Genomic DNA, 11,058 nt, shown 5'->3' on the forward strand with positions numbered 1-11,058 from the left:
GACAGACTAGATGGGAGGGTGAGGGGGAATGACAGTGAGCGGTGGGGACTGAGACTGGGATAGAAGAGGGAGACAAAGGAGCAGGAAAGTGAGAGGTGGATTTGGAGGTGGGGCTGGGAAGAGAGGAGGTTGATGAGTTGAGGGTAAAAGAATGAGATTGAAGAGTGAGATGGAGGGGAGAAGTTGCAGGAGATGTAAACCATTAACCTGTAGCAGGGAGAGGTGGAATTTGGAGTGTGTCCAAGCCATCAAAAGAAACAATGCCTTGGTTGAGGTATGTGATGAGTGGCAATGCTAGTAGTGGGGTGGTGGGTAGGAGAATGGAGAGAGGGCAAGAGAATTGGAAGTGATGGCGGTTGGTTGTGCATGTTGGGAGAATTGATCACTATTCTTGGAAGATAGTGAGATAATTTATAGGAAAACGCAAGGAATTATTAGAGTTGATAAGTGCAAATGTGAAGGCAGGTAATGGACCAAATTGCATGAATCCTTGAATCTGATGGGATGCACATTGTAGCTTAGACACAATATAGCAGAAGGTGCAACCAGTGTTTCAAACCTCTTCCGATCTAACAGTCGTGTGGAACTCGTGAATGGGCGAGCAAGCACACGAGCTTCAGAGGGGAGACGGAGTAAAGAGGTGAACTTGGATGATAGAGACTTCATCCAGTGGTTACCAAGCACTAGATTGTAGGGAGGGTTCAGTGTGCAGTTCTGGTCACCAAATTACTGATTGTTGAGACTAAAGAGAATACAGAGGAGAATAATGAGATTGTTGTCAGGACTGAAGAATTTTAGTGATGAGCAAAGGTCTGAACGATTTTGTTTTTGCAATGAAGGAAGTTGAGGGGCGATTTCAAATTGCGCAACATTGTGGGGCCTGGATGGAAAGGATATGTTGAAATTAGCACAGGAAATAGAAGCACGAGGAGGCTGTTACAACCCTTTGAGCCTGCTCAATCAAAGCTCTGCCACTCACTACATCATAGCTGATCATCGTCTCCTGCTCCTCCTTATTCCCCATAGCTTTTAGTCTCCTTAGCCTGAAGAATTTTGGGAAAGCAAATCTTAGCAGGACTTATACACTTAATGGTAAGGTCCTAGGGAGTGTTGCTGAACAAAGAGACCTTAGAGTGCAGGTTCATACCTCCTTGAAAGTGGAGTCGCAGGTAGATAGGATAGTGAAGAAGGCGTTTGGTATGCTTTCCTTTATTGGTCAGAGTATTGAGTACAGGAGTTGGGAGGTCATGTTGCAGCTGTAAGAGGGCATAGGTTTAGGGTGAGAGAGGAAAGATATAAGAGAGACCTAAGGGGCAACTTTTTCACACAGAGGGCGGTACGTGTATGGAACGAACTGCCAGAGGAAGTGGTGGAGGCTGGTACAATTGCAACATTTAAGAGGCATTTGGATGGGTATATGAATAGGAAGGGTTTGGAGGGATATGGGCCGGGTGCTGGCAGGTGGGACTAGATTGGGTTGGGATATCTGCTCTGCATGGACGGGTTGGACCGAAAGGTCTGTTTCTGTGTTGTACATCTCTGACTAATTATACCCTATTCCAAGTAGATAACCAGAGGGCATAGATTAAAAATTATTGAAAGAATGTTAGTGGTAGGGTTCTGGAACTTGAAGGGTGGTTGAAGCACTTCACCATCTTTTTTAAAAAGACGATTGTATACACCATCACCAAAATGCTGTACGTTTCTTTGTAGGCTGACACAGGTGCATTGGGCTGGATGGTCTTTCTATGTGAAACTTCAGAGCAGGAGCGTGATGTTCAGCCCCTCCAGCCTGTTCTGCTATTCTAGATCATGGCTGTCCATCTCACCTCAGCACCAAATCCATTGATGCCATATTTACTCTGTTTAAACTCAGTAACCAGACATTAGTTGGTCTGAAGTCAGCTGTGGGTAATCTCTTAGAACTCTATACATGGGATAGATTGAGGAGACCATTAGAAAAACCTGAATTACTCAGATGCAGCCAACGCAAACGTATCTGTTGAAGAGCAATCCTGTTTGAGTAATGGTGTATTGAAGCCAGATTAAAGAAAAAGCAATGCAATGGGTGTAACTTATTTGCATGTTCATCTCATTGAAGAAGCCTCGGCTCCTGAAGGGCTGTTAGAGAATCACTTTAAAAGGAAAAGGCTTGTAGTTATACAGCACCTTTCATGGTTGTTTCACGATGGTTTACAGCAGTAAAATGACTTGACATTTCACCGTTTTTAAAAAAAGAACTCTCTGTCGGAGGCAGTCGTGTGTTCTGAACTAGATAGATCTGTTTTTGTGACGTTGATTGAGTGATAGGTGTTGGCCAGAACTGAATGAGAACTCCCCAGCTCCTCTTCAAAGTGAGCACATTACTCTTCCAGTAATGCATTAACTGTCAGCCTTGATTTTGGAGGAGGACTTGAACTCAGAACATTCAGATTCATGCAACAGTGCTAGCCACTGAAGGACAACTGTCACGGGGGAGAGAGAAAAAACTATTTAAAAACAAACAATTGGTTAACACAGGAAGCAGAGACAAACGGGTGAAGCTATCTCAGCACAAATCCAACTTCCTTCAGAACCCACCGCTGACTGAAACATTGGTCATACTACCTGGTATCTGGTTAAATTTGATTTACATTTTGTGATTACAACTCAAAAGTGGTTTGAGAACTGAGTGGTTGCTTGATGTCTAAAAGAATTGGAACTGACTGCAGTTGCTAGGTATTTTTTTGTGTGTGTGGCTGATTGGTTATAGCAAACAAAATCTCAATCTGGAGTCCAGGATGGTTGTAGGCATGTTGTTGGAAGAGTTGGTTTAGAAGGACAAAAGCAGCAGATGTGTGGGAATACCATTCCCGACAAGTTCCCCTCTGAACCACTCCCCATCCTGACCTTTACTATGGAAGCAGACCCTTCGGTCGAATTAGTCTACGCCGACGATGTTCCCAAACCAAACTGTCCCACTTGCCTGTGCTTGGCCCATATCCCTCCAAACCATTCCTCAGTGTGACTGGTTCAAAGTCCTGGAATTCCCTTCCTAACAGCACTGTGGGAGACTCTGCAGGGGTTCCAGGAGGCAGCTTCCCAACACCACCACCACTTCCCAGGGAATTAGGGATGGCCAGTAAATACTAGTCCAGCCAATGATGCTCACATTTTGTGAATGACGGAATCTTTTAAAAAAAAAAAATCCATCTGGGCAAATGTGGTGTAATTTCAGGATTCCAATGTATTCGAACCATTTTTACAGCAGCTGACGATTCTGAAGTATCTTATATGCGGGAGGAGTAAATGTTAAGGTTTTGAAAATTTCAAATGTCACTGTTATTTTGGTGTTAGCTGAGATCCATTACCAGAGACAATGACTGAGTACTTGAAAAATGTGAGCTCATCTGAGAGTCAGCATGTATTTGTAAAGGATATGCCATGTCTGACTAATGTCATTGAGTTTTGAGAGATTGGTGGCTTTGATAGAGGAGTGGTTTTGAAGTAAAGAAGTACTTCCTGGATATGTGTGACAGTTTCTTCTCTGGAATCTATTTGCAAAGGTGAGATTGCAGAAGAATTGCAGTAACCTAATTGAAGCAGTAATTCTGGTTGGGATGTCGGAGGCAGTGGTATTCCAAACGCTTAATGGTTAATAATGATCCCGGTTACAATGCTGTAAACCACATTTAAAGTTGTATGTTTGCCAAGTGGTGTCTGAGTTTTAGTTTCGTTTCTGTTCAATCTTTTCCATTTTAACCAGTGACTCAAAAACAACTGGCCGGTTTCATCTGAGCAGTGCTGAGACAAAATATTAATTCACAGAAGGTTTTTATTTTCTCTTGTTAAGTGCCTTTTATATAAAAGAAATAGTTCTTGAGTGTAACTTATTTATCAGAATTCCAAGGCAGTGTTGGTGTCTTTTGTTTAAAGTTTCAAGACTCTATTCTTTCAGAAAAGGCAGTCTCACTCTCGACTAAAATCAGACCACAGTCGTGAAGTCCCTGGAGAACAGGCACTAATCTAATCGGGTAGATCGATTATTTAAGTATTATTTAAAGGAGGCAGCATGGGCTTTGAGACTTGTCAGGCTGGTAAAGGTTTGTTCCAGATTGCGCACTGGGTGGGAGGAAGTATTTTCCCCGTCTGTTTGCTTTGTATACTGTGCTGTGGAATGGTTGTCTCCATGCTCTGTCTCAGTGCTTACTGAGACATTGCATTCACGTTTCTGAGGAAGCATCAGATGAATACAATGCTACTGCTGTGGATGGATCAGAGGGACAGCGTTTCTTGAAAAGGTTGCAGTAAGCCACAATTGCTAAATCAGGTTCTTGAAAAGCAGTAATACCAAAGCGAAGTTTGGATATAGCTGGAGGTGTCTGATTAGCCTCTGTCGCTGCGTTTAAGCTGGTACCTGTCAGACATTTCGAAGTCAAGGGAGAACTGACTTTAAATTTTCAAATTAATTTGTGATATTAGCAGAATATTATTTAAATGGAAAGAGACTAGAGGAATGCTGAGGATCTGGGTTTCAGGTGAATTGCCAAAAGTTATGAAGAAATTAAGAATGCAACTGCAACGGTGACGTATTAAGGGATTATGGAGTATAAAAGTAGAGAGGTCTTACTGAAACCATTGGTTAGACCACACTTGAAAAAAGGCGTAGTTATGTTTCTCTGCTTAATGAGAGAGATTAATGAGAACAGTTCAGAGGAGGTTCACTCGGCTGATTGTGGGATGAAAGGATTGTCTCAATTAAGAGAATAGATTTTACACATTTAAGAGAACAAGTGGTTAATTTGTTCAAGGCATTATAAGATCCTGCGAGGTCTCGGCAGGCTGGATACGGAGAGAATATTCCCCCTTGTGTGGGAATCCAGAACTCTTGAGTGAGTTTCATGACCAGAGAATTCCATGACTGGGGAATTTTCTTCCCTCGGGAGCAGTGGAGGCAGTGTAATTAAGCATATTCCAGGATGGCGGAGACAGGTTTTTGATCTCGCTCAGGACTGAGGCTTTGGAAGCCAGCAAGTGGAGTTCAGAGCCGAAGCAGATCAACCTTCATCCTATCAAATGGTACAATAAGCTGGAGGGCCTGAGTGGCCTCCTAATTTCTCATTTTCCCTGGAGAAACTCAGCAGTTTTGGTAGCATCTGTTGGGAGAAGAACAGAGTTAACGTTTTGAGTCTTGTGACTCTGTTTTCTCCAGATTTTGCCAGACCTGCTCAGTTTTTCCATCAGTTTCTGTTTTTGTTTGTTTCAGATCTCCAGCATCTGTAGTTCTTTGTTTTGTGCAAGTCTTGTGCATCATAAGAATGTGTAAATCTTCCCATTGTGACAGTGGAAGATGTCCTGAACAAGAGTTTTAAATTGTTGTGATCTTCACCTTGTTGCTTTTGCAAGATACAAGAATATAATTTCACAGCTGCACCTCAGGAGAAGACCATGTAACTTCAAGTGAATATTTCAAGTCAGTATTACATAGAACAGTACAGCATAGTACAAGTCCTTTGACCCACGATGTTGTGCTGAGCATTTATCTTAATCTAAGATCAACCTAACCTGCGCACCCCTCAATTTACTGTCGTCCATGTGCTTGTCCAGCAGTCGCTTAATTCTGTCTCCAGTATTGGTAAGTTTTTATCCCTTGCCCCTTAGATGCTCAGCAACAGTAAATTTTGCTCCTGAGAGGCATTAAAGTGGATAAATCCCCAGGACCTGATAAGGTGTATCCTCGAAGCAAGGGAAGTGATTGCTGGGCCCCTTGCTGAAATATTTGGATCATCAATAGTCACAATTGAGGTGCCTGAAGACTGAAGGTTGACAAGCAGGAGGCTGGAAGAACACAGCAAGCCTGGCAGCATCAGAAGGTGGAGAAGTCAACATTTTGGGTGTAATCCTTCTTCAGAAGACTGGAGGTTAGCTAACACGGTGCCACTATTTAAGAAAGGTGGTAAGAAAAAGCCAGGGAACTATAGACCAGGGGGCAAGTTGTTGGAGGGAATCCTGAGGGGCAGGATTTGCATGCACTTGGAAAGGTAAGGACTGATTAAAGATAGTCAACATGACTTTGTGTATGGGAAATCATGTCTGACTAACTTCATTGAGTTTTTTTTTGAAGAACTAACAAAGAGGAATAAAAGGATGATTAGGATAGGAATCGGGCCAGTTCAAAGACAGAAGTGGGAAGTTGAGTATGGACCCTGTGGAGATCGGAGAGGTGCTAAATGAACATTTCTCACCGGTGTTCGCTCAGAAAAAGGAGAATATTGTAGAGGAGAAGAATGAGGGAAGAGATATTAGACTAGAAAGGATCGAGGTTAGTTGTGCACAGGTGTTATCTCGAGAAGGAGTGAAAATAGACAAGTTACCTGGGCCGGATGGGATTTATCCGAGGATTCTCTGGGAAGCTAGGGAGGAGATAACCGAGCCTTTGTCAGTTGGAAGAATGTTACAGGTTGCAGGGGGACTTGGATAAACTGCAGAATTGGGCTGAGAGGCGGCAAATGGAGTTCAATGCAGCTAAATATGAGGTGATGCACTTTGGGAAGAATAACAGGAAGGCAGAATACTGGGTCAATGGAAAGATTCTTGGTAGTGTGGATGTGTAGAGGGATCTTGGAGTCCATGTACACAGATCCCTGAAAGTTGCCACCCAGGTTGATAGTGCTGTTAAGAAGGCATACGGTGTATTAGGTTTCATTGGTAGAGGGATTGAGTTCCGGAGCCACAATATCATGCTGCAACTATATAAAATGCTGGTGCGGCCACACTTGGAATATTGTGCACAGTTGTGGTCCCCATATTTCGGGAAGGATGTGGAAGCATTGGAAAAGGTGCAGAGGAGATTTACCAGGATGTTGCCTAGTCTGGAGGGAAGGTCTTATGAGGAAAGGCTGAGAGACTTGGGTCTGTTCTCATTGGAAAGAAGGCAGCTAAGGGGGGATTTGATAGAGACCTACAAGATGATCAGAGGATTAGATAGGGTAGACAGTGAAAGACTTTTTCCTCGGATGATGACGTCAGCTTGTACGAGGGGGCATAACTACAAATTGAGGGGTGATAGATTTAAGACAGATGTCAGAGGCAGGTTCTTTACTCAGAGAGTGGTGAGGGTGTGGAATGTCCTACCAGCTAATGTAGTCAACTCAGCCACATTAGGGAGATTTAAGCAATCCTTAGATAAGCACTTGGATGATTTTGGGATAGTGTAGGGGGACAAGCTGAGAATAGTTCACAGGTTGGTGCAACATTGAGGGCCGAAGAGCCTGTTCTGCGCTGTATTGTTCTATGTTCTAGGATTAATGAGCAGTGGTTTTGATCGATGTGGACTTCAGTAAGGCGTTTGACAATGTTCCTCATGGTAGACTGGTTAGCAACGTGAGATCACACGGAATATGTGGAGAACTAGCCAATTGGTTATAGAACTAGATTGGAAGGTAGAAGACAGAGGTGGTGGTGGAGGATTGCTTTTCAGACTGAAGGCCTGTGACTAGTGGTGTGCCACAATGATCGATGTTGGGTCCACTACTTTTCATCATTTATATAAATGATTTGGATGTGAATATAGGAGGTATAATTAGTAAGTTTTCTGGTGACACTAAAATTAGAGGTGTAATGGACAGCGAAGAAGGTTACCTCAGATTATAACTGGATCTTGATCAGATGGGCCAATGGGCTGAGGAGTATCAGCTGGAGGACTTATACACTTAATGGTAAGGTCCTAGGGAGTGTTGCTGAACAAAGAGACCTTGGAGTGCAGGTTCATAGCTCCTTGAAAGTGGAGTCGCAGGTAGATAGGATAGTGATGAAGGCGTTTGGTATGCTTTCCTTTATTGGTCAGAGTATTGAGTACAGGAGTTGGGAGGTCATGTTGCGGCTGTACAGGACATTGGTTAGGCCACTGTTGGAATATTGCGTGCAATTCTGGTCGTCTTCCTATAGGAAGGATGTTGTGAAACTTGAAAGGGTTCAGAAAAGATTTACAAGGATGTTGCCAGGGTTGGAGGATTTGAGCTATGGGGAGAGGCCTAGGCTGTTTTCCCTGGAGTGTTGGAGGCTGAGGGGTGACCTTATAGAAGTTTATAAAATCACGAGCATGGATAGGGTAAATAGGCAAAGTCTTTTCCCTGGGATCGGGAGTCCATAACTAGAGAGAGCATAGGTTTAGGGTGAGAGGGGAAAGATTTAAAAGGGACCTGAGCAATTCTTTCATGCAGAGGTTTGGTGTGAGTATGGAATGAGCTGCCAGAGGAAGTGGTGGAGGCTGGTACAATTACAACATTTAAAAGGCATCTGGATGGGTATATGAATAGGAAGGGTTTGGAGGGATATGAGCCGGGTGCTGGCAAATGGGACTAGATTAGGTTGGGATATCTGGTCAGCATGGATGAGTTGGACCGAAGGGTCTATTTCTGTGCTGTACATCTTTATGACTTTCATGAAGTGGACATGAGAATAAAAGTGTTTGTTTTTGCCTGTTTTATCTATTTTAGATAGAGGCTCTAATGGACCCTGTCACCTTGTGAACTGTTGGTGGAAATGTGGTTAGACTGAAAGTGTTCCTGGCTCAACAATCTCAGAAATGCTCTAATTCTTAGAGTCTTGTAGTTTGTACCTCATGTTAGAATGCCAAGCTGTCTGTAGCAGGGTAAATAATGAAAGTTTTTCCATTCCTTGTGAAGAGCTCTGTTTAATCACCATCTGGTGATGGATAATGCTTCCAATCTTAGGCAGTGTTAGCAAAGGGTTCAAGAGGCAAAGCTAATCCTGGATGGTCTGCTTGGATTTGAAGAGCAGAGCATAATGAGCTATTAACTTTTAGACTTTCAAATAATTTATAGAAAAAGAAAATGTGAGAGATTTTGGATGATTTTTAGTGAGATATCACGTGGCAGATTTTTATATGTATAACATTAATGGCAGCATTTGATAGTGTGGTGCAGTGGTAGTATCCCCAACTCTGAGCCAAGAGACCCAGGTTCAAGTTTGACCTGCTTCATGGGTGTGTAATAACCTCTCCGACCAGATTGATTTACAAAATGTCTTGAAGGCAATGACACTACGTGAATACAGAGCTGGCAAAGGGACATAGATGTTCTGGGCAATAAAAGCAAAATATTGCAGATGCCAGAGACCCAAAAGCAAAACAGTGTGATGGAGAAACTCAGCAGCACCCTTGCAACATCTGTGTAATGAGAATCAGAGTTAATATTCAGAGTCTGATGTGACTCTGATATTTCAGGGCTCCACTGCACATAATCTCCAAGACGGTTTGCAGTGGACCTGGCCAGGTAGTCCTTCCGTGACTACCTGGTCAGGTCCACGCCCCCCCCCAACAACCCACCCTTCCGCCCTGGCAGTCTCCCCTGCCACCGCAGGAATTGCAAAACCTGTGCCCACACCCCCTCCCTCACCTTCCAAGGCCCAAAAGAAGCCTTCCACATCCATCAAAGTTTCACCTGCACATCCACCAATATCATTTATTGTATCCGTTGCTCCTGATGCAGTCTCCTGTACATTGGGGAGACTGGACGCCTCCTCACAGAACGCTTTAGGGAACATCTCCAGAACACTTGCACCAATCTACCCCATCGCCCCGCGGTCCAACATTTCAACTCCCCCTCCCACTCTGCCGAGGACATGCAGGTTCTTGGCCGCCTCCACCGCCGCTCCCTCACCACCAGACGTTTGGAGGGAGAATGCCTCACCTTCCGCCTCGGAACACTTCAACCCCAGGGTATCAATGTGGATTTCAACAGTTTCCTCATTTCCCCTCCCCCCACCTCACCCTAGTTCCAACCTTCGAGCTCAGCACCGCCCTCATGACCTGTCCTACCTGCCAATCTCCCTTCCCACCTATCTGCGCCACCCTCCCCTCTGACCTATCACTGTAAGTAATCTAATCTATTACCTCCATCCCCATCCCCTGATTGTACTCTTGGCTATCTTCTCCCCAGTCCCGTCCCACCCCATTTATCGCTCCACCCTGGAGGCTCCCTGCCCCTATTTCTGATTAAGGGCTTTTGCCCGAAATGTCGATTTTACTGCTGCTCGGATGCTGCCTGACCTACTGTGCTTTTCCAGCACAACTCTGATCTAAACCCTAGTTTCCAGCACCTGCCGTCCTCACTTTAGCCTACAATCTTCAAGATGTCTGCACGACTCCAATCCTGGCCTTGTGAGCATCCCCATCTTGAACCCCTTCAACATTTGCTGTGTTGCTTTCGCCTCCTGGGCCCAGAGCTCTCTGTATGTAACTTTTCTCCTCCACCTCTCTTGTCCTTACTTAGTGCTTTTTAAATCCTTCCTGTGTGACACAGTTTTTAATCAGCTGCCCTTACATCTCATTGATTTGGGACCAAATTCTGTTTGACAGCTAATGGTCCTGTTAGAGAGTGTGTCAGTAATAGGGTCAGGGGATGATGGTGGACCCGGGTGGACAAGATCAAAATCTGCAGGGGTTTGATTTTTGACCAGAGTCTGGGTCTTCAGTCAATCTGTGCCATTGAGATAACTGATATGACTCTCCACCTTTCTGAGAGTGAGCAATGGTTTGAAGTTTGCTCATGATGTGTGAGACAGAACGGGGAAGAATGAGAAGATTGCCAAAAGATACGGTGAATTGAGCAAAGTGGGTAGGATGCAAGATGTAAATAGACATGTACGAGAGTCATAGAGATGTACAGCATGGAAACAGACCCTTCAGTCCAACCCATCCATGCCGACCAGATATCCCAACCCAATCTAGTCCCACCTGCCAGCACCCGGCCCATATCCCTCCAAACCCTTCCTATTCATATACCCATCCAAATGCCTCTTAAATGTTGCAATTGTACCGGCTTCCATCACATCCTCTGGCAGCTCATTCCATACATGTACCATCCTCTGTGTGAAAAAGTTGCCCCTTTGGTCTCTCTCATATCTTTCCCCTCTCGCCCTTTAGTTCTGGACTCCCCGACCCCAGGGAAAAGCCTTTGTCTATTTATCCTATCCATGCCCCTCATAATTTTGTAAACCTCTATAGGGTCACCCCTCAGCCTCTGACGCTCCAGGGAAAACAGCCCAGCCTGTTCA

General features: G+C 44.4%; 1 protein-coding gene across 5 annotated transcripts in view; it reads left to right on the forward strand.

Annotated features, from left to right (window-relative positions):
• Positions 1-11,058, forward strand: part of LOC122548805 (tetratricopeptide repeat protein 31-like) — a 63,898-nt gene that overhangs the window by 1,041 nt on the left and 51,799 nt on the right. The window lies entirely within an intron of this gene.

Source organism: Chiloscyllium plagiosum, chromosome 1, assembly GCF_004010195.1.
Source record: "Chiloscyllium plagiosum isolate BGI_BamShark_2017 chromosome 1, ASM401019v2, whole genome shotgun sequence".
Classification (NCBI taxonomy): Eukaryota; Metazoa; Chordata; class Chondrichthyes; order Orectolobiformes; family Hemiscylliidae; genus Chiloscyllium; species Chiloscyllium plagiosum.